Consider the following 6318-nt stretch of genomic DNA (forward strand, 5'->3'; position numbering starts at 1 on the left):
AATATCTCAAGGGTGTGTGGTCAGTGTGGATCACCACCTTGGTTCGTAGCAAATAAGCCCGGAACTTCTCAAAAGCATAAACTATTGCAAGAAGTTCCTGTTCAGTGACAGTGTATTTCTTTTAGGCCCCATTCAGTGATTTGCTTGTATAGTAAATGGGATAAAACAACTTATCCCTCTTTTGCCAAAGTACAGCTCCAAGTGTAACACCACTTGCATTACACATAATCTTAAATGGCTTTGACCAATCTGATATAACAATAATAGGTGCATCAACTAACTTCCCTTTGAGGCATTCAAATGCCTTCAAGCAATCATTATTAAAGTTGAACTTAACTTCTTTCTCTAAAAATTAGCAAAGTGGATTTGCAATTTTTGAGAAGTTTTTTATAAACCTCTGATAAAAGCCTGTGTGACCAAGAAAACTATGCACCCCCTTTACTGAAATAGGAGGTGGAAACTTCTCAATAACCTCAACTTTAGCTTGATAGACCTCAATTTCTCTTGCAAAAATTTTGTGTCCTAGAACAATGCCCTCCTTCACCATGAAATGGAATTTCTCCTAATCAAGTACCAGATTGAACTCCTCACATAGCTACAAGGCTTGACTCAGATTCACTAAACACAACTCAAACAAATCTCCTACCACCGAAAAATCATCCATAAACACCTCTAAGGTGTATTCAACCATATCTGAGAAAATAGACATCATTTACCATCGAAAGGTAGCGGGTGCATTACACAGTCGAAATGATATCTTTTTGAATGCAAAAGTACCATATGGGCAGCTGAATATTGTTTTGTCCTAATTCTTTGGGGCTATAGAAATCTGATTATAACCAGAATAACCATCCAAGAAATAATACCAACCTCTTCCCTCCAACCGATCAAGCACCTAATCCATGAAAGGTATTGGGAAGTGGTCCTTCATGTCCATGATTTAAGTTTTCGGTAATCCATGCAAACTCTCTACCCAGTGATAAGTTTAAGTTGTATCCACTCATTCTTCTCATTCATTACAACTGTCATGCCCCCTTTCTTCGGCACACATTGTATGGGACTCACCCACTTGCATTCGAAATAGGGTATACCACTCCTGCATCAAGCCATTTCATGATTACCTTCTTAACCACCTCTTGCATAGGTGGGTTAAGACAGTGTTGATGCTTAATTATTGGTGTCCAGTCCTCTTCCAATTGAATTTTATGAGTGCAAATACCTGGAGGAATGCTAATAATATCCACAATAGTCTATTCTAACGCCCTTTTATACCTCTGATGCATAGAAATAAGTGCCTCCACCTACTGCTCACCTAAATAAACTACAATTATAACAGGTAAAGTGTTTCCACTACCTAGAAACACATATCAAAAATGACTTGGCAATTCTTTCAACTCCAACATTGGTGCCTCCTCAATAGACGGCTTAGCTTGTGGTGTTGGGTGATTTTTTTAGATCCAGATCAAGATTCTTGGGTGTATAAGAATATGATTCCATTCCCGTTAATGCACAAATAGTCTCCTCATATTCTACAATACCCTCACTGTCAAAATTCATTAGAACTGTAGCTAAGGGCTCAACACTAAATTTCTCCTCTATTGGTACTTGTTGATCATCTTCATAATAAACATCTATAAGAAAGAAAAAACTTATCTCCTTATGTTGCTTCATAGAATGGCATATATCAAATTGCACCACTTTATCAATCAGCCTAAATAAGAGCTCATTAGCTCACAAATCAATAAGAATGCTTTCGGTTGTGAGGAAAGGTCAACCAAAGATTATGGGCACCTCAAAGTCTACCTCACAATCGAGAATAATGAAATTTGCCAAAACTATAAAACTAGCCACATTCACTAGCATATCATACAAAATACCAATAGGTCATTTTATCGACGTATCCGCCATCATAAGTCGCATATTTGTGGGTGTGGGATCTCCCAAACCCAACTTCTCATAAAAAGCTAATGGCATCAGATTGATGCTCGCTCTCAGATCACATAAGGCCTTAGCAAAATCCAGAGACCCAATTGTACAAAGGATGGTAAACGCTGCTGGGTCAGCCTTCTTTTTCACTAATGATCTTATAGTAATATTGCTACAATAATGGAGATTATCAACTGGTTCATAGCTTATTGTTCTCTTCTTCAGCACATGATCCTTAATAAATTTAGCATATCCTGGCATCTGCTCAACTGCCTCCACCAAAGGCACATTTACTATCAGCCGCTTCAGCATTGCCATAAATTTACTAAACTTTGTATCATCATCCTTCTTCTTCAATCTATGAGGAATAAGAGCCGGTGGTTTTGGGAGAGTAATCACCACTACTTCCTCTTCCCTCTCTTTTCCTTTTTCTAACTCATCAACCTGCTGGTGAGTAGAAGGAATATCAATGCCATCCAATTTCTTAGACTCTACTAGATTACTTTTTTTATGCTCAACATCCTCTCCAATCTCCTCTTCATTCATAGATTTGACCATAGAATGGCCTGGTAATACTTTACCACTCCGTGTGGTAATTGCCATGCAAGAGCAATCATTTCAAGGATTCTGAACTGTATTGCTTGGCAAAATTCTGCTCTTCCTCTAATTTAATGCTACTGAGAGTTGACTTATTTGCTACTCCAAATTTTTGATAGAAGTAGAGTGTGAGTTTACCAACTGGCTCATGGAATACAAATCACACTTCATAGTAGTCACCCCAGAATTGGTAGCCTCAACTCCCTTTAATAATTTCTCCATAATGTCCTCCATGGGCATCTTGCCAGAGCTAGTTACAGTATTATCTCTACTTCTAGGAGGTACATATAGTCTAATCCTATAATTCTTGTTCTTCTAATTTCCTTGATTCCTATCTTTTTAACTAGTCTTGTCATAATAGTTTCGACTTTGATTTCCTTGGCTATTTCCTCAAAAACCCCTTGATTATTTAGATAGTTCACTTCTTCTTCTGAATTAGATTCAACCCTACCTTGAGATGCAATAGCTTTCACCTTATCCATTTTCTAGAAAATAAATACTTAGTCAATAAATCCATCTGTCTCTTTAATTGTACCATGTCCTAGTCATATTTTTCCTCCTTCTTTCATTGCTCTGCAGTCGTACCACTAGACACAGTAGGGCTTGCTACCATATAATCCCTGGTACACCAAGCTTTACTTTGTTTGGTCATCCGATCAAGCATCTCTGAATCCTCTGGAAAAGTAAGATCCACAAATGATCCTCCAGCAGCATTATTCACAACTGGCTTCGTAATAGAGTTTAAAGCCCTATAAAAAGTCTCCATCAAATAAATCTCCATCATATTATGATTCGGGCACTGCATCAGCTTGTTTTTAAACCTCTCCCAGGTCTCATGAAGAGCTTCAGTGGAAGCTCTTAGAAGTTAATAATCTCATCTCTCAATTTTATCCTCTTGGGATGTGGAAATAACCTTTCTAGGAAAGAATCTTTGAACTGCCTCCAGTTGGTGATAGAGTTAGGAGTCAGCCTATTAAGCCATAGTATCTCCTCCCCAAATAGAGACAAAGGGAAAAAATGAAAGCGAATGGCATTTTGGCCCACTCCTACATTATCAAAAAACTTGCAGATGGTGGCAAAGTTCACCAAATGTATGTTTGGATCATATCCTAAAAGACCACCGAACAACCCCTTAAGATGAAGGAGTTGAATCATCATATTGGTAATATTGAATTTTTCTCTGGGTGCTAGAGATGGAGGAATAATAGCTCCAGTTGCACCTGCTCTATCTGTTCCATCTTCGTCATCATTTAGATCAAACTGTACCGATTGTTGATTTTTCCTTGCCCTAAAGGGATGATTTCTGTATACATTCTGATTCACTTGTACAGCCACATTATCTGTATGCCTTGGGTTAATAGGATATAACAAATCATCATTCCCCAAATCATCATTATCAGGATTAGGATGATGCGCCAACTTGCTGTCATTCTGCTAATTAAGTTGAGCTCTAGCCAAAGCGGCTAGTCCTTCAGCGTCTAGTGGGTCTGCCATTATAAGACCCTATAAAATCCTAAAGCTTAATTCAGTCCTTTAAGCTTGTCAAGGGGTCACAGACTTAGAAAATTCTAGATAGGTTCCCAGACTTAAACTATTATTGGCCTTCAAAAGTTGGCAATCTCATTTCACCACCTTAAAAGCCTTCAATAGTCTGTATTTTTATTAATTTAGGATCAGGAAGGTCAATAGGTGTTCCCGGACAAGTTTTGAATTTTTTGGAACATGTTTAGATCATGTTCAAAGTCCCAAAGTAGTGGACCAACGCGATCAAAGCGTGCCGCGTTGCCAATCATATTGGTCAATATTTGTGCAGGCTGCCAGAGCCAAAACTTTTGAGAGTCGATGTGATCATGCCGTGAAACATTGAGTATCACGTCACAGCTATTAACGGGCCACGTCACTTGTAGCGTCGGCACTCAATTTTTAGTCATTAAATGACCGCATCCTCAAGGGCAAAAGGGTTAATTTCCCACCCCTAAATAAGTCTAAATCACGGGATTAAGCCCTAATTTTTACCTGAATACACTTATCTCTCTCAAAATCCATTAAGACCAATCTTAGTTTTCAACTGAGGATCCAATTTCTAGAATTTCACCATTTGATTTCATGAATCTTCCATCCAAGGTATGCATAGTGTTGATTTATGGATTTCTTTCATCCATAAAGTTAAATAACTCTATTTCAAATTATAAATCATGATATTTATGTTGTGGGTTTTTTTGTAACCATGTTTATCTTGTTGTACGATTCCCAAGTTAAAATCTTTATGTGTTTTTCATAAAACTACATTAGCATTCATAGGGTAGTATATGGGTTCAGAATAGTTTAGAATCATCTCTATTTTTTGAGGTAAAAGAAAAATAGTATAGAGATCCCAGTCTAGTCAGGTTGAAAGAGTCATTCAAGGATCAGAAAGTAGAGGTTTTCTCCCAAGAGAGAGATAGTACATTGCGTTGTCTGGGTCGTTTGTGTGTTCCTAGTGTAGTTGATTTGAGGCAACAAATTCGTGCAGAAGTGCATGGGGTGCGTTAATCTATTCATCCAGGGGCCACAAAGATGTATTGAGACTTACGAGAGATCTATTGGTAGAGTGGGATGAAGAGAGATATTGTAGAGTTTGTGGTTAAGTGCTCTATATGCCAGCAAGTTAACATAGAGCATCAAAATCCTCGAAAGTCCATGCAAGAGTTTAATATTTCTACTTGGAAGTGGGAAGAAGTGAACATGGACTTTGTGATGGGTTTACCTCGTACTCATTGCCAGCATGATTCAGTATGGGTCATTGTAGATAAGATGACCAAGTCAGCCCATTTCTTTCCAGTCCATACCTTTTATTTAGCCAAGGATTATGCGAAACTCTATATCAGAGAGTTGGTCAGATTGCACAATATTCTGTTATCTATTATCTTAGACAAAGGTACCCAATTTATCTCTCATTTCTGGAAAGCATTCCAAAAGAGTCTTGGTACCCAAGTTCATCTCAGTACAGCCTTTCATCCTAAGACAAATGTTCAAGTGAAAAGAAACATTCAGACTTTAGAAGATATGTTAAGTCATGTACAATTGATTTCAATGGTAGTTGGTATGACAACTTGCCATTGATTGAGTTTGCATACAACAATAGCTATCATTCCAGTTTTTGAATGGCTCCATTTGAAGCTCTCTGTGGTAGGAGGTGCAGATCTCCAGTTGGTTGGTTTGAAATTAGTGAGGCCTCAGTCATGGGGCCTAACTTAGTATTTGATTCCTTATATAAAGTCCAATTGATCAAAGAAAGACTTCGGGCTGCTCAGAGCCGATAGAAGTCTTATGCAAATATGTGCAGAAAGGATCTCGAGTTCAAGATTAGTGATTATATCTATCTCAAGATCTCTCTCATGAAAGAAGTAAAGAGATTTGGAAAAAAGGGAAAGCTCAGTCCCCGTTATGTCGGTCCCTTCAAAATTCTTAGTAATTTTGGCAAGGTAGCTTATGAGTAAAAGTTGCCCTCAGAACTAGCCTCAGTTCATCCAGTTTTCAATGTATCTTTGCTCAAGAAGTGCATAGGTGACCCAGCAGTTGCAGTCCCTATTCTGAGCATAGATATTCAGAACAGCCTCTCTTATGTGTAGATTTCAGTTGAAATCCTTAACTATCCGACTCGTAGACTGAGGAACAAAAAAGTCCCTTTAGTCAAAGTTCTTTGGCAGAATCAGTCCATTGAGAGAGCTGCTTGGGAAGAAGAAGTAGACATGCGTACCAAGTATCCTCACCTCTTCTCCACTAACTTATACTCAACCCAAGGTAACAGTTCTT

The sequence above is a fragment of the Capsicum annuum genome, chromosome 11 (assembly GCF_002878395.1).
Source record: "Capsicum annuum cultivar UCD-10X-F1 chromosome 11, UCD10Xv1.1, whole genome shotgun sequence".
Lineage (NCBI taxonomy): Eukaryota > Viridiplantae > Streptophyta > Magnoliopsida > Solanales > Solanaceae > Capsicum > Capsicum annuum.